The following is a 19701-nucleotide window of genomic DNA, read 5'->3' on the forward strand; positions in this document are numbered from 1 at the left end:
CAATAAAGTCTTATTATGTGTACTCTTTCAGGCTATCTAGATTATATTCCTTCACATATTTAATCTCACAATTGACATTGACTTGCAGTTTCAGTAGATGTTACAGTAATAGGTCCTTCAGAACATACAATGTGAGAGTATTACTAATATAAATATATATACACTGAAAAACAAATGGTGAAACATTTTCCATTCTGAGATTGCTAATAAAAAATTCCACAATTAATTACAAAGAAATGGCAAGTCACAAACCGGATTGTGAAATTTGAAGAAAGACTGAAATAGTATTTTCTTGAAAAACATATCTTAGGCCTATTATTTAAAAGCAAGGGGGAAAAAATAAACATTTTTATGACTTAAGTGTTGATATGTTTATTCCTTATCAAAAAGTGTGTGTAATCACCAAAAGATTTGTAATACATTTTTACATTTTTTTAATTAAAACATTTCTGTTCTTTCAGTTGTTCTTAAATTAAGACTGATTTAAACTACACACAAATGACATATTCCTAGAAAAGCTTTAATTTAGGGTACTGCTGCAGTGGAGATGTGTTTCTCTCTCAGTTTTCGGTTGTTGTATTTGAATATTTTGTCTCTGGGGATTGAGAATCACCAAAGCAGAGGAGCAGCTGCAAACTGTTGAGCACTCAAGGAAACGTTTTAATATCACCAAACAAAAATCAACTTAACAACCATATGCATTTTATAACAATTAAGCTTGATGAGCTACACAATTCAAAACAATTTGCAATGCTGTAAAATTGATTAAAAAATTAATTTAATTGTAACAACATCTGGTTACACTTTATTTTAAGGTGACATAGTTACATGGTACCTACTCAAATAAGTACTGAGTAATATTAATTAATTACATGTACTTACTATAGAGTTATGGTTAGGGTTAAGGTTTGGTTTAGGGTTAGTTACCTGTAATTATGCATAATTTACTGTTATTACATAGTAATATGTAGTAATGTGTAATATGTCACCTTAGAATAAAGTGTTACCCAACATCTTTATGTGTAGCCTACATTACTACTAATACTTAAGATTTACTAGAATTACATTTTGTGATCAATTCAAAATTATGCTGTTTGAAACATTTGCTGAGAATTTGAAATGTTATAAGAAACCTTTACAGTTATTTGAAGTCATTTTGCTTTGCTTATATGCAAATGTGGTGGGCTTGTGTTTACTTTGACTAAGTTCTCTCAAAGGAATTTCAGAATGTCAGAATTAGATCTGTGTATTCAAGGTCTCTCTTTCTTCCTCTTTTTCACCTCACACCTGCTGAAGTGAAACTGCGTTCATGTTTATGACTATTAATTCTTGGAAATGTCAAAATGTTAAAATTTAAAACTGAAGACTGCAACAATTAAATATTTATTTTATTCATTCTATACCACGGTTTATTTTTCACTGCTTACCTTTGTTTTTGTTTTGTTTTGTTTTTTGTTTTTTTAACAATAATTCTTTCAAAACACCAGCACTAGTTTTCTGTCCAAATATAGTTAATAGCACAATGACTGTCAAAATACTATCAATAGGTTGTTTGCACATGACGTCACAGCAGCAGCGTGAATGAGTCTGGAGGGCAGGGAGTGATGTTTCTATATATCCTCATCAAAAACTCAAAATTCATATGGTAGAAAATGTCCAAATAAATAAATGTTTACCAAGCTGACAGAAGTCGATTCAACAACAAAGACAACACTTTCAAAAACAGTCAGCAATGTGATTATTTTATTGAGTGATAGGGAATCAGAATCAGTGACATTATTAGATTTGATATAAGGCGTCTTCCCGTCACCTCCTCAGCCTGCTTCCCTTAAGGGGGTCGCACACCGGACGCGAAGCTCGGCGCCGCGCAGCGCCGCGCCACGTCTTTAAAATTCGAACACATTGTTTTCTATGAGAGTACGCACACCGGCGGCGACATTCGGCGCCTGTCCGCGGCGCCCAGCTACGACTCAGGAAGTTGTTCAAAATCCTGCCGCGCCACAGAGCGCCATTTCAAGGTTTTATATTAAATTTATATTATATTTCCCTCAAATCGTCAATGTACATACTGATTTCACCCTGCACTGTTAGCCCGGATAAGTTGAATTTACTTAAAAAATTTGAGGAAACTGGTTGCCCTAAAAAAATTAAGTAATGATTAAGTAATGTGAACTTAATAATTCGAGTTCATTTAACTTAAAATGTTTTGTAATATTAATTACTTTGTAGTTATTACAACTAGTATATTTAAGTTCAATGTACTAAGCAAGTTAACTTGCCACCAATCAAAATTCATCCATGCCTCCCATCATGCATTGCTGCATGAATAAATTATGAGCTGAATTGTCTTAGTAATTTTCTTTATTCTCACTATTTCAATTTTGCTGTTTTTCTGTGACTTTTTAGTAGCTTGTTTTCTAATGTTCAGAGTTGATCTGTTTATCAGAACATGCTGCTTGTCACCGTCGTTGAGATTCACAGGCTGATTCTTGATGTCTGTGTGTGCCTAAAATATATATATTTTTTTTTTTTTTTTTTGTGATAAGGACAACTTTAAAAAAAAAATTGTATTGTACAAGTTGATCCTCCGCTGTAGAATCACAGTGCTGCTGTAATCAATAATGTAAATCTAACTCAGAGATTGGGCTCTAAATGAGTTTAGTGATTCAGATGAAATAATGATTATGTGAAAACATACCCAACATCACCTGATCATCTTTTAACTTTGCTTGTCTGGTTGGTTTTAATACAGTTAAAACTGCCCAAACAAAATCTAATATTAAAAAGTCAAGGGTCAAGAGCTCAACTAAAACAAACACTGACCCTCGATGATGGTAACTTAAAAATTGTGATTTTCTCCTTTGGTGAAAAACTATAAGGTAAATGTTAGGAAAAAATGTCTGTAGAACAGCCAAAACAAATGTTCCAACTGCTCATCAACAGCTCCTTGAATTCATACACACCACGACAAAATGGCGTCATTACCTGCCGCAAACCAGTGTGAAGGAGGCGTGCCCTAGTGAAAAAAAAGTATACTTTATTGTATTTTAAATATATTCCCTTTTTCTATAGTACACTGCAAATATACTAACAAAAAATGTACTATCATTAAATATATAAAAAGTATATTAGTATCATATTTTCACAATGCAACTTTTAACACACTTTAAAATAATTGTACTTTAGTATATTTTCTAAAAATATATTTTAGAAAAATATACTTGAAGTGTAAGTTCAGTTTATTTTTTAAAAGTGTATTTATTTGAACTTTATAAAAATATATTTGAGGTATATTTTAACAGTGTGCTGAAAATGTTCATTGTAACAATGCACTGAAAGTATATTTAAAAAATACATTATTTAATATCCTGAAGTTGTAGTGTATCTAATGTTAAATTTGAGTATATTTTTTTTTAAGTTTACTTCTTCATCCTTGGAATTCATTATATTACTTGTGCTATTTATTTCAGTATGACTAATGCATTACAAAGCCCATTTAGTATATGCAGTGTAGCCTATACAATTTCCAAATATGTGTAAATGTTTATTAAGTTTACACTGGCAGAATCATTTTACAGTCGTACACACAAATCTATATTAAACAACACACCAGCAGCACAAGTAATGCGAAAAAATATGTTGAGTGGTTAAACTTATAGGAATTCAAATGTCTCTTCAACTTGGTCTGTGACCAATCAGATTTTGTTGCTCACTGCCTTCAGCCAATCAGAGCTGCTGACGTCACGGTCGTCGTCTGAATCCCCTCGCTCAGTCAGTCAGGTGAAGTATAATGTCGCAATGTATAATTTATTTAATAAAACACTGAAAGCGCAATACATCGCTCAATCTTGGGGATTCTGACCAGTTCAATCAAGTGACATCGCAGACTGACCGTGATGGCGACGACAACCGGCTAATCTAATGGCCTATGCGATCCTGAAAGAACCGGAGAAAAGTGCTGCTATTGGGAGGTGAGTTGAAGTCTACCAGTTAACAAACTTTATTTTATTTTCTTTAACAAACGGAGAGCGATATTTCGGCTTGATATCTCCTTTTTGAGTTTTTGTGTGGTGGTTTATGGCACATGTTTGTATGCAGCACCAAAACATTCATATATGATTGGTCAAATCGGCCCGTATTCTGTACGATATTAATTCATAAAGTGTTTTATGCTTGACTATGTACCGAAAACAACATCGACATGCCATTCTGATACAGTTCCTGCTGCTAATCCTCATTTACTGTTCAAAAATAGTATTGGTTCAATGTAGGATTTAGACAGACTATTGTAAACGTGAATAAAGTGTTGAACATGCTGTCTTATATCTTTGGTATATTCTGTCAACAGATGCTGTTCTTCACGAGTCTCTGCGGTCATCATTGTGCCATCAGACACAATGAGAAGCTCATCAGAACATGGAATATAATGTGTAATTTGTATTTGTGTATAGAGGGTCACCAAGGTCCAATATTTTTTTTTCTTTAATGAAAAACATGGTAAGTTTTGCTGAATCTATATTAAGTTTAAATAAAAACCATTGGATTTGTCAATGAAATATGTCTCTTCATTATGTTCTTATATTTTATTTAATTTAGTGGCCTTGAAAACAAATGCATTCAACTTTGGGAAAATGTGTTAAACTGTATTTAAATAGTAGCACAACTGTATTGTGTGAGATTATGTAATTCAAAGTACAGTAGTCAACATTTGAAGTGGATCAAAAAAGTTAGGACAACTTTGATTAAAGGTTTTGATCCACTTCAAATGTTGACTATATTATACAAAGTATAAGTAATAACAAAGTGTATAGTTATTGACTGCAAAGTGTGTAATGTTTAATATTTGGAATAAGCCAAAGGTACTGAGCATACAGTATATACTATAATATATTCAGTGTATATTGCTTGTGTTTTGTAATGTACTTAAATCACAAATAAAGTGTACTTATAACACAAAGTGTACTCATAACAGAAATAAAGTATACTTATAACACAAATAAAAGTATACTTATAACACAAATAAAGTATACTTATAATGCAAAGTATATTATAACAAAAAATTATACTTTTAACACAAATGAAGTATACTTATAACACAAATTAAGTACACTTTAATATCACTAATCAAGCATGTAATTAGTCCCTACACAGACATATACTTAAAGTGTACTAAGTATACTTGAAGTTGTTCCAATTTAGTACACATAAGTATACTAAATATACTTAAAGTTGTATTTTAATACTACTTAATTTCAACTTAAATATACTTAGTACAAAATTAGTTGTTTCAAAATAGCACACTTTAAATGAACTAATCATTAACACACTTGAAATATACCAATAATTAGTCTTGCTGCAAGTATACTTAGTATACTTTTTTTTCACTAGGGTGGCCAGGAGAAAAACTTAATAATTTAAGTGCATTTAACTTACATTTATTAACACATTCAAATACACCCACAAATTAGTAGAATATACTTATATTTTATAAGTAATGCAACCAAACTTAAATATTTTAAGTATATTGTAATTATATTTTTTAAGTAAATATAAAATCCGGGCTAAGAGTGTGTGCTACAAGATACACTTGTTTTACATTCTGAGTTCAACAGCTTGAGTAAGGTCTAAACATATTTGGGGAAAATGTATAATAAACGTAGCCCTTTCTAATATATTATTTTGCTCTTTTGTGCCATTTTTCCATACACTAACCTCAGTGATGCGAAATAACAAAGCACAGGCAAATTCGATTGCCTCTATTTTTCAGTCTTCGACGTAAAAGTAGCAGTGCAGCAGTTTTTTTGTTGTCCGTCAATATTTGATCTGTTTGAGGAGGACATAAAAAACAGGGCATTCAAAAACCTTCATAGTCTACATTGGATAAATATATAATATAATGTATTTATGTCTGTTGAATACTGCATAATTTAGAAGTTAATATTCTTTAGTACTGTGGAATCCCCACAAAATACGAAATATTAAATATATTATATATTATTATACATTAGTTATCATGAACTAATAATGAACTGCACTTATACAGCCTTTATTAATCCTTGTTTAAGTTAATTACAACATTTACTAATACATTATTAAAATCAAAGTTGTATTTAACATTAGTTAATGCACTGAACTAACATGAACAAAGAACAACTGTTTTTTAACTAACATTAAGTTAACAAAGCTTAATAAATACTGTAACAAATGCTCATAGTTCATGTTAGTTAACCTAATACATTAACTATGATAACAAATGAAACTTTATTGTAAAGTGTTACCGAAATAACTTGTTTTGCTAACGTTTTTACTCGGACTAGCTAGTTAACGTTAGTTAAATAATATTGCTACAATGTAACATAGTTGCCTAGACAACCGATACAACAAAACAATAACAGACATAATGTGATCTTCATTAATGAACCTTCAAAAGTCAGCTATTATTCAATACAAATAAAAAAATAAATAATAAATAAATTAAGAACTCATCGTGCAGCTCTTCTGTCAGAAGCCGATTCAAAATTGAGCTCGCGCGTATAGAATGTGCGCGTCCGGTGTGAGATACCTTAAGCCGGGCACACATTTAACGACTAGCTAAAACATTCTAAGACTGTGCTGAACATACAAGCGATTGTTTCCTGCGACTGAAGCCGATTTAAATACTCACACATGGAATTTGAACACCGACTGTAATCTCAGACTGAACGCGACTGGACGCGTTTGAGCGCGATCAGTCATATGTATCAATTTACATTCATAATCGCCTTACAATCGTTAAGTGTGTGCGCGGCTTTAGACGCGGCGTGGCGCTGCGCGGCGCGGCGCCGAGCTTCGCGTCCGGTGTGCGACCCCCTTTAGTGTGTTTTTACACGTATAAAAGGCAACAATTGTAGCCTATTACACCGTCCAGTTTTTTTCTTTAAACGATGATGTGAGCTCCTGTTGCAATTCTCGATTCAGCATAAATAACCTACAATGGCGATATTTTTCACAATAAAAAATCAATCAAATCAGAAATCAATCAAATCAGAAAATCAAAATACTCCTCTAACTTCACTAGCAGAAAGGCAGCGCGATATAAACAAACCCAGACTAGAACTGAACACGGCGTGACGGCAGCTTCACATACCTCCTCGATGGCAGGAAAGTCTTTCAGTTCAGTGGAAAAGTTGCTCATCTTCATAACATAAAGATCACGTCCAATATATATTTTGATTTTCTGTTTATACCTTTCTAAACCAGCACAGAAAGGACTTTTCTCCATCTCTCCCTAGTGAAAAAAAAGTATACTAAGTATACTTGCAGCAAGACTAATTATTAGTATATTTCAAGTGTGTTAATGATTAGTTCATTTAAAGTGTGCTATTTTGAAACAACTAATTTTGTACTAAGTATATTTAAGTTGAAATTAAGTAGTATTAAAATACAACTTTAAGTATATTTAGTATACTTATGTGTGCTAAATTGGAACAACTTCAAGTATACTTAGTACACTTTAAGTATGTCTGTGTAGGGACTAATTACATGCTTGATTAGTGATATTAAAGTGTACTTAATTTGTGTTATAAGTATACTTTATTTGTGTTAAAAGTATATTTTTTGGTATAATATACGAAGAGTTCAGATGCAAAAGCCTCTAAGTGCCATCTGAAATTTTCTTCTAAAATGAGCATTTTTATCAAGCTTGCATGTTTATGTTCAGTTAATTCACATTAATTTCAATGAAAATTACCTATTAATTGACATTAAAGTGAAATTACTGAACCTAAACGTACGAGCTTGATAAAAATGCTCATTTTAGAAGAAAATTTGAAGATGGCACTTAGAGGCTTTTGCATCTGAACTCTTCATACGTTGTATTATAAGTATACTTTATTTTTGTTATAAGTATACTTTTATTTGTATTATAAGTATACTTTATTTCTGTTATGAGTACACTTTGTGTTATAAGTACACTTTATTTGTGATTTAAGTACATTACAAAATAATTACGAGTGTCTTCAGAAAACACAAGCAATATACACTGAATATATTATTTTACAGGTAATAGTATATACTGTATGCTCAGTACCTTTGGCTTATTCCAAATATTAAACATTACACACTTTGCAGTCAATAACAATACACTTTGTTATTACTTATACTTTGTATAATATAGTCAACATTTGAAGTGGATCAAAACCTTTAATCAAAGTTGTCCTAACTTTTTTGATCCACTTCAAATGTTGACTACTGTACTTTGAATTACATAATCTCACACAATACAGTTGTGCTACTATTTAAATACAGTTTAACACATTTTCCCAAAGTTGAATGCATTTGTTTTCAAGGCCATTAAAATAAATAAAATGTAACAACATCACTAATGAAGAGACATATTTCATTGACAAATCCAATAGTTTTTATTTAAACTTAGATTCAGCAAAATTTACCATGTTTTTCATTAAAGAAAAAAAAAATATTGGACCATGGTGACCCTCTATACACAAATACAAATTACACATTATATTCCATTTTCTGATGATCTTCTCATTGTGTCTGATGGCACAATGATGACCGCAGAGACTCGTGAAGAACAGCATCTGTTGACAGAATATACCAAAGATATAAGACAGCATGTTCAACTCTTTATTCACGTTTACAATAATCTGTCTAAATCCTACATTGAACCAATACTATTTCTGAACAGTAAATGAGGATTAGCAGCAGGGAACTGTATCAGAATGGCATGTCGATATTGTTTTCGGTACATAGTCAAGCATAAAACACTTTATGAATTAATATCGTACAGAATACGGGCCGATTGACCAAACATATGAATGTTTTGGTGCTGCATACAAATATGTGCCATAAACCACCACACAAAAACTCAAAAAGGAGATATCAAGCCGAAATATCGCTCTCCGTTTGTTAAAGAAAATAAAATAAAGTTTGTTAACTGGTAGACAACAACTCACCTCCCAATAGCAGCACTTTTCTCCGGTTCTTTCAGGATCGCGTAGGCCATTAGATCAGCCGGTTGTCGTCGCCATCACGGTCAGGCTGCGATGTCACTTGATTGAACTGGTCAGAATCCCCAAGATTGAGCGATGTATTGCGCTTTCAGTGTTTTATTAAATAAATTATACATTGCGAGATTATGCTTCATCTGACTGACTAACCAAAATACGTGATTGTTACGTAACTGTAACGTAATTTGGTGACCAAACTTTCATCGTGGCGACGTAACTAGTTACGTTGTGGCAACCGGAAAAGTGAAATTCCCGGATACGTTGCCACAACGTAACTTTGTGACGTTGCCAGTTAGTAACTGCGACGTCGTGGCAACGTTGTGCATCAATAGTTGTGTGTTGGTAATCAGTTGGTAATTTTTATATTTATTTATTTTTCTATGGGCGGACATGCAGTAGTTTAACCTAATTTATGTCCTCATTAGCCCAAACTAATTTAAAGGCTATTCCAACAGCTGTGAACGATGAATGCAGACTCAAAATGAATTCAATTCATTTATTTTGAAAAACACACAGAACATGAACAAAAATCCAAATAAAAATAATAAAATACACCCAAACTATAAAACATATCGCCTACAGCGAAACATAAAATAAAAGCATTCAAGACGTTTTGTACTCAGTATTAAAACATATGCTAGCGTAACATTTTGCCAACATATATTTCAGACGTTCAATCACAGAGGTAAAAATATTAACATAAAGTACTTAAGGTAGACTGTGGGTAATGTTACTTAACCAGTCTGACGCAGTTGTTGAACTTTATTGCTATAAAACTGACGAGAAACACGGAGAAACGTCGACGCTGTCCTCTCCAGCAGCTTGAATGTTTTCCCGGTTGCCATGGCAACTCTAACGGCCACCAGCACTAATGTAACCATAACAATAAAAAAAGGTTTTGCGTCTTTCCAAAGTTAACTTTATACATTTTTATAAAAGCCATTTATTCGTTGTCACCTCGGAAAAATAAATTATTCTCTCAGAAAAATTAACTTTACTCTCTTGTCAACATACTGTGGGCGTGCACGCACTCCATTTGCGCGCGCTGTATGTCACGTCACTATATATAAAAAGCAGTTATCCATATTCTGACTTGGTGAAAAGAAACATTTTTTTTTTTAAGGGACATTTCAGTCTTGTGTCTGACATTTAATTACACATTTTAAATGGCAAATTCTGGTAATAATAACATATAAAGAACGTGTAAATGATGGTAATGAAATTACCAGCACATGACGTTACTGTAACGTTGCCAGTAAGTCATGGAATGACCATTATATTACGAATAGAGTACGTATCTGGAACGTCCTTGGTTTTCTTATAACGTTAGGAGATCGTACTGATGACGTTGTGATATGGTAATTTGATGGTAATTATATTACGGGCATACAACGTTGTAGTTACGTTACTGGTAAGTCATGGAATTACCAATATATTACGTATAGAGTACGTATCTGGAACGTCCTTGGTAATCTTATAACGTTAGGGGGTCGTACTGACGACGTTGTGAGATGGTAATCTGAAGGTAATGAAATTACTGGCATGCGACGTTGTAGTTACGCTGTCAGTTAGTAAGTCATGAAATTACCAAAAAGTACGAATACATTACGTAACTGTTACGTCGTGTGTTAGCTGGGTGAGCGAGGGGATTCAGACGACGACCGTAACGTCAGCAACTCTGATTGGCTGAAGGCAGTGAGCAACAAAATCTGATTGGTCACAGACCAAGTTGAAGAGACATTTGAATTCCGATAAGTTTAACCACTCGACATATTTTTTCCCATTACTTGTGCTGCTGGTGTGTTGTTTAATATAGATTTGTGTGTACGATTGTAAAATGATTCTGCCAGTGTAAACTTAATAAACATTTACACATATTTGAAAATTGTATAGGCTACACTGCATATACTAAATGGGCTTGTAATGCATTCATACTGAAATAAATAGCACAAGTAATAATACGAATTCCAAGGATGAAGAAGTAAACTTAAAAAATATACTCAAATTTAACATTAGATACACTACAACTTCAGGATATTAAATAATGTATTTTTTAAATATACTTTCAGTGCATTGTTACAATGATCATTTTCAGCACACTGTTAAAATATACCTCAAATATATTTTTATAAAGTGCAAATAAATACACTTTTAAAAAATAAACTGAAAGTATATTTTTCTAAAATATATTTTTTAGAAAATATACTAAAGTACAATTATTTTAAAGTGTGTTAAAAGTTGCATTGTGAAAATATGATACTAGTATACTTTTATATATTTAATGATAGTACATTTTTGTTAGTATATTTGCAGTGTACTATAGAAAAAGGGAATATATTTAAAATACAATAAAGTATACTTTTTTTTTCACTAGGGCTTCCAGTCTAATTTTCACCAAAGACTATAAAATAACACAAGACGTGTCACTCCTATTGTTTTGAATGGGAGAAAGTGTAACGCGCAATATGGCGGAATAAGTCCCGCCTTCTAAATAAGAGCCAATCGCCGACTGCCCTAGTGAAAAAAAAGTATACTAAGTATACTTGCAGCAAGACTAATTATTAGTATATTTCAAGTGTGTTAATGATTAGTTCATTTAAAGTGTGCTATTTTGAAACAACTAATTTTGTACTAAGTATATTTAAGTTGAAATTAAGTAGTATTAAAATACAACTTTAAGTATATTTAGTATACTTATGTGTGCTAAATTGGAACAACTTCAAGTATACTTAGTACACTTTAAGTATATGTCTGTGTAGGGACTAATTACATGCTTGATTAGTGATACTTAATTTGTGTTATAAGTATACTTTATTTGTGTTAAAAGTATATATTTTTGTTATAATATACGTTGTATTATAAGTATACTTTATTTCTGTTATAAGTATACTTTTATTTGTGTTATAAGTATACTTTATTTCTGTTATGAGTACACTTTGTGTTATAAGTACACTTTATTTGTGATTTAAGTACATTACAAAATAATTACGAGTGTCTTCAGAAAACACAAGCAATATACACTGAATATATTATTTTACAGGTAATAGTATATACTGTATGCTCAGTACCTTTGGCTTATTCCAAATATTAAACATTACACACTTTGCAGTTAATAACAATACACTTTGTTATTACTTATACTTTGTATAATAGTCAACATTTGAAGCGGATCAAAACCTTTAATCAAAGTTGTCCTAACTTTTTTGATCCGCTTCAAATGTTGACTACTGTACTTTGAATTACATAATCTCACACAATACAGTTGTGCTACTATTTAAATACAGTTTAACACATTTTCCCAAAGTTGAATGCATTTGTTTTCAAGGCCATTAAAATAAATAAAATATAAGAACATCACTAATGAAGAGACATATTTCATTGACAAATCCAATAGTTTTTATTTAAACTTAGATTCAGCAAAACTTACCATGTTTTTCATTAAAAAAAAAAAAAAAAAAAATATTGGACCATGGTGACCCTCTATACACAAATACAAATTACACATTATATTCATGTTCTGATGAGCTTCTCATTGTGTCTGATGGCACAATGATGACCGCAGAGAAGAACAGCATCTGTTGACAGAATATACCAAAGATATAAGACAGCATGTTCAACTCTTTATTCACGTTTACAATAGTCTGTCTAAATCCTACATTGAACCAATACTATTTCTGAACAGTAAATGAGGATTAGCAGCAGGGAACTGTATCAGAATGGCATGTTGTTGTCGATATTGTTTTCGGTACATAGTCAAGCATAAAACACTTTATGAATTAATATCGTACAGAATACGGGTCGATTTGACCAATCATATGAATGTTTTGGTGCTGCATACAAACATGTGCCATAAACCACCACACACAGACTCAAAAAGGAGATATCAAGCCGAAATATCGCTCACCGTTTGTTAAAGAAAATAAAATAAAGTTTGTTAACTGGTAGACTACAACTCACCTCCCAATAGCAGCACTTTTCTCCGGTTCTTTCAGGATCGCGTAGGCCATTAGATTAGCCGGTTGTCGTCGCCATCACGGTCAGGCTGCGATGTCACTTGATTGAACTGGTCAGAATCCCCAAGATTGAGCGATGTATTGCGCTTTCAGTGTTTTATTAAATAAATTATACATTGCGACATTATACTTCATCTGAGTGACTGAGCGAGGGGATTCAGACGACGACCGTGACGTCAGCAGCTCTGATTGGCTGAAGGCAGTGAGCAACAAAATCTGATTGGTCACAGACCAAGTTGAAGAGACATTTGAATTCCTATAAGTTTAACCACTCGGCATATTTTTTCCCATTACTTGTGCTGCTGGTGTGTTGTTTAATATAGATTTGTGTGTAAGATTGTAAAATGGTTCTGCCAGTGTAAACTTAATAAACATTTACACATATTTGGAAATTGTATAGGCTACACTGCATATACTAAATGGGCTTGTAATGCATTCATACTGAAATAAATAGCACAAGTAATAATATGAATTCCAAGGATGAAGAAGTAAACTTAAAAAATATACTCAAATTTAACTTTAGATACACTACAACTTCAGGATATTAAATAATGTATTTTTTAAATATACTTTCAGTGCATTGTTACAATGATCATTTTCAGCACACTGTAAAAATATACCTCAAATATATTTTTATAAAGTGCAAATAAATACACTTTTAAAAAATAAACTGAACTTACACTTCAAGTATATTTTTCTAAAATATATTTTTTAGAAAATATACTAAAGTACAATTATTTTAAAGTGTGTTAAAAGTTGCATTGTGAAAATATGATACTAATATACTTTTTATATATTTAATGATAGTACATTTTTTGTTAGTATATTTGCAGTGTACTATAGAAAAAGGGAATATATTTAAAATACAATAAAGTATACTTTTTTTTCACTAGGGTAGCTTCTCTCAAGAAGAGGCCATGAGGGTGACTCCCTTTTCTTTTGAAAGTCTAACATTTCTTAACTCCTCTTCCATCCTGCTGTCACTTTCCTTTCTCTTCATGTCTTAAAGTTTCTCCTCTTATTCTTTCCACTACACCAATGCCCTCCTCCACTTTACCCCCCCCCCCCCCTTTTCCCATACTCTTCATTTGCCCTCTCCTTTTCTTAAACTCTCTCCTCCTCTCCCCTCATCTCGTTCTGTTCCACTCTTCCTTTCTTTATATCTATTCCTCAACTCTCTGCACCCCTTTTCCATTCTTACGCATTTTTCTTTTCCTCTTCTCATGTTTGTTACTTTTGAAAAAATTTTTTATAGTTGATGCATTTGTGACAGCTGTGTAAACAATTAGAAAGCAAGAATTTTGAAAGCAGTGATATGTTTGGAGAAGAACATCTACTCTAAAACTAACATCTAGCCTATTTAGATCATTTTTTGTTTGTTTGTTTGTTTGTTTGTTTGTTTGTTTGTTTGTTTGCTTTTTACAGTATTTCACAATTGCTAAAACACATTTCTTGAAACCATCACTCATTTTCTCAAAACATTAAAAACAAATCCAATCTTCAAACTAATTTCACAAAACTTCTGACTCTTATGGCAAAATCAAACAAAGCTTTCAGATCATACACACATTAAGCAAAATATAAACACATACAGATCATTCATTAGACACTACATTAAAAAATGGAAAACACAACATCCAGAACATGAGGTTACAGAAAAAAAAAGTATATTGTATATGTATAGAAATCACAAGTAATGTGAATTTAAAGTATACTGTATGTACTGCAAGTACAGTATTATATTCAATATTATATAGTATTGAATGTCTATATATACAGTATTTACATACTGCAAACATACCGCAGTCTAAATGCAAATGACTACAGTATTTCACAATTGCTAAAACACATTTCTTGAAACCATCACTCATTTTCTCAAAACATTAAACACAAATCCAATCTTCAAACTAATTTCACAAAACTTCTGACTCTTCTGGCAAAATCAAACAAAGCTTTCAGATCATACACACATTAAGCAAAATATAAACACATACAGATCATTCATTAGACACTACATTAAAAAAATGGAAAACACATCATCCAGAACATGAGGTTACAGAAAAAAAAGTATATTGTAACACAGTAAACACATTTTGACATTACATAAAATGTATAGAAATCACAAGTAATGTGAATTTAAAGTATACTGTATGTACTGCAAGTACAGTATTATATTCAATATATAGTATTGAATGTCTGTATATACAGTACTTACATACTGCAAACATTCAGCAGTCTAAATGCAAATGACTAAAAGGTCAAAGAAAACTCGAAATGAAAAGCATGATACAGCACACACACACACACACACACACACACACACACACAAAAGTCAAGTCAATTCACCTTTATTTCAATTGCAATTTATACTACACAGATACTAGTCGAGTATAGTATAGTATAGTCAAAGCAGCTTTACAGTGATAACAGGTACATGATGATCAGTAATGCAAAGAGGGTTAATTTTGGCTGTACAGCTCTAAAAGAAAATAGTGTCATTGTTCAGCTGAAGTCAGTTCAGTGTTGATTCACTTACATTGTAAAGACCATCAATTATTATGTAAATTACTGTAATTATTTTCCTCTATAAAGCAGTTCTGCAGAAAACACTGATGTCATCATCTAGGCTAGCTTAATGTCAGTACTGTCAGATCAATGATATTGTTGAATATTATTGAATATTGTTGAGGACATTTTCCACATCACAGGCAATGTCGTCTCTTGCCAGGCAAAGGGAAAAACCTGTGCCGGATCCAGCCTCGACAGCCTTGTCTCCACACCCCTTGCTCTTTCTCCTCATCATCCTCTTACACATACTCTTCCTCCTCTACTTTTCAGATTGTTTCCATCTATTGTTGGTATCATCATTCAGCACCTGTGTCACCTGTGCACTCTGAACTGACCTGTATTTTATACAGTTGATTTGATCACATCATTAGAAATAAGTGTGAATAATTTTGAGTCATTGTGTTTAAAGGATGTGTGTTGTAGTTGTATTTAACTTTTGCCACATGTATTCACCATTTTGCAACACAGTGCAAAATGTGTTTTAGTGAGTAAGAATGTGTTTAGAGTTTTGCAAAAAGAGTGGATGAGATTTGCAAACAGTGTCTTAACTACCTGAACTTGTTTAAGGTTTTGCCTACAAAGTGACTGATTCGACAATTGGTTTTAGGCCACTGAGCATTGGGTTCAGAGAATGGGGTTTAGTGTTTTAGCAATTGTGAAATACTGTAATAAAGAAAAACTGTTTCACCATAATGGCCATACACATTTATGCAATCTTTGAACATATCATCCAAATTTTTAATTAGTTCATCACTCCACTTTCTACGGTGGCCGAGAGAGCTCAACGCGCTGCAAATGAAGAAAACACATGCAAATAAAGAAAACATCTTCATCAGTTTGACAACACATGCGCTGCAAATTCCACAACACTTACAAATAGACAAACGCGATGCAAATAAAGAAAACATCATCAGTTTGACAACACATGCGCTGCAAATTCCACAACACTTAGGCTACAAATAGACAAACGCGCTGCAAATAGCATACCAGGCCCAGCGATCTCAAGTCCTACTGTGATGATCTGAATGATGATGATGACGGTGACGATAATGATTAGGCTACTTTTAGAATTAAAATAATAATTTAATTTGCCCCGCAATAATTTATAGTGCATCATGCATAACCGACGCGATGAGATTAGCTAATTAGAAAAACTCAGCTAAAGTGAAAGTAAAACCTCAGCGATGAGAGCTCTACTTCAACATGTTCTGATAACTATTTAACCTTAATTTATTTCTTAATATTTCTCTTGTGGCCCATACGTATTGAAAACAAATGAGAAGAGATATAGGTGTTACTTAAAAAAAAAAAAAAAAAAAAAAAAAGTAACATCTATATCTCTTTTCATTTTTTTTCAATACGTATGGGCACTTTCACTTTCTGCAGTGAATAATTGACTGGGATTTGAGACATAAAATCAAGTAAATTATTTATCATTTATTAATAATATTTTAACGCAAAATAATATCCCCCAAATCGTTTGTCCTGGCGCTGAGACTGGCACAGACCACAACGAAAATGTTATGGGAACACATTGACGTACCTGTCTGGGACCGCTGGCTGGGATTGTTCATGTTTACTCTTAGGTGGTGTGCACCTGAAAGGTGAGTTTTTTTAGTTTTGTTTGTTAACATTCTGATTATGAGCAGTCCTATTTGCAGCGCGTTTGTCTATTTGTAAGTGTTGTGGGCTTTTGCAGCGCGTTTCACTATTTGTAAGTGTTGTGGAATTTGCAGCGCATGTGTTGTCAAACTGATGAAGATGTTTTCTTTATTTGCAGTGCGTTTCACTATTTGTAAGTGTTGTGGAATTTGCAGCGCATGTGTTGTCAAACTGGGGGGTATTGCACAAAAGCAAGATAAGGGATTAAGCTGGGATTTTCCAGTTATCCTGGCTGAATTTAGCCCTGACTCGGTTGCATGAAGGGAGGCTAAATTAATCTACATTAAGTTACTATGGAGATTTACACTTTGTAGCTAGCCTGCTCCGGAGGCTAACTGTCAGGCTAAGCTGAGCTCCTCTAACACTGACCAATAGGAACGCAATGATATTACAACTGACTCTCTCACATACAATTATTTGACTTTATTAACATTATATATATATATATATAGAGAGAGAAGTAATGTCTTAAAAATTAAGTGTTATATAGCCCACTGAATCATTCTCAGACTTAATGCTGACAACAATGAAAGCACTTGGGAGAGAACTGTCAGGAGACTTATTTCTTAGCACAGAAGAATACAAGAGGATTACCAAATCATTGTTTTAAGTGTGAAAATATAGCAAAAGCAACACAGAAATTCAAAATCAACAAACCTGTGACAAGGCCCTGAAACAATCAGGCCTTCATTTGTAAGCATTCATTAAGTGATGAGTGATTTTTGCTAGACAAAGAGCAGGAGAAATACCAAGTGAGTGTTTCAGAGCCAGCAAAAGCTAAGAAAAAGAGTGACAGAGTAAGATGCAGCCTGCAGAAATGACATGCATGGTTGTTGTCCACACTGAAACTACCCACTGTAGTCAAAGCACAATAAAGTCAGCTAGCCTTTTCCAAGGCCCATATTTAATCTATACTCTGGTCTCATATATATATATATATATATATATATATATATATATATATATATATATATATATATATATATATATATATATATGGAATTCAGGTTGATTAGGACACTTTTTGCTATTGAAATGACTGGGAAAAAGTGTCCTAATCAACCTGAATATATATATATATATATATATATATATATATATATATATATATATATATATATATATATATATATATAGGTTTTCCTTTCTTACTGGCTAAATGTTTTGTGCCCAATATTTAATTAGATTGTTTTAAAATATATGAATACATTTCTCTCTGGTTTTGTTTGGCAGTAGTACTCTTTATGGTTATTAGAAGAGCAGAAATTAAAATCACAAAATTAAAAATTAAAATTAATATTTTTTGCGTCCCGTCTGTTTAGCGCGCATGCGCGCAGCAGCGCTCGTTCAATGTGAAGTTTAGCCTCAAAATGGAAATATTTGCATTACTTTCTAACATTTACAGATGGAGAATAAACTTGTGAAAAGTAAGTTGTGCACTAAGGAAAACACCATGTCTCAAACGTATAAAATAGCACAAAATGTATGCCGTTTCCTATGGTGGATCGATTTGATCCATGATCGACCTCTAGGGCTGCTTAAGAAAAGCGTGCACGCTAAATTATCTTGACTAGGTGAACCTGGATCGAATTAGCGGGACTGCGTGAACTTCAATTACGTTTTATGAAACCGTTTTAGCCCAGACTCATTTGTTAGGTTAATTCAAGTCAGGTTTTGGAGTTTAATCCTCGCTTTTCTTAGCATCTTTTATGAAACAGCCCTCTGATGAAGATGTTTTCTTTATTTGCATGTGTTTTCTTCATTTGCAGCGCGTTGAGCTCTCTCGGCCACCGTAACTTTCAGGATCTGTACAGGAAACAGAAGTCTGAGTCTTATGCCGAGTTCAGACTGCACGATTTTAGCCCCGATTTTGGCTCGCCGACAGGTTTTGAGAAATCGCTGACAAATGCCCGAAATCACAGGCAAATCGGTGCTCGTTCACGTGAGTGACAATCACGCAGTGTGAATGAGCAAAGACGCGATCTGAGAGAATCGCCGACGAGTCGCCGACGCCCGTGAGATATTTGGCATGCTAAATATCTGGACCTGTAGGCGATTCAAAATCCTGCTGTGTGAAAAGTGTTCTGACTGAAAACTACATCGGCGATGACCGACAGCCAATGAGAGAGAAAAGGTGTGTTCGAGCTCATGCAGCGCCGCAAAGGCCGATCGGCGGCTGACTTGAAGCAGTGCATGCCGGTAAGAAATTTTGTCCGACTTGAGACAGCGCCGACACCATGTGACTGTGACGTATGGCTTCAAAGTACCACGAGAGCGATTCGAGATCAGCCGCCTGAGGCAGCCAGCGCAGTTTCTCAAGAGGAGCTGCACGAGCTGTGATGACGACACAGCTGTTTCACGATTGGCCGGATTCACCGCATGACAACGATCACGTGTGTTTCGTGTTTATTGTCACGCCTTCAGCTCCACTAATGCTCAAAAATCTGTGT

The sequence above is a fragment of the Megalobrama amblycephala genome, linkage group LG7 (assembly GCF_018812025.1).
Source record: "Megalobrama amblycephala isolate DHTTF-2021 linkage group LG7, ASM1881202v1, whole genome shotgun sequence".
In the NCBI taxonomy this organism is placed as follows: Eukaryota; Metazoa; Chordata; class Actinopteri; order Cypriniformes; family Xenocyprididae; genus Megalobrama; species Megalobrama amblycephala.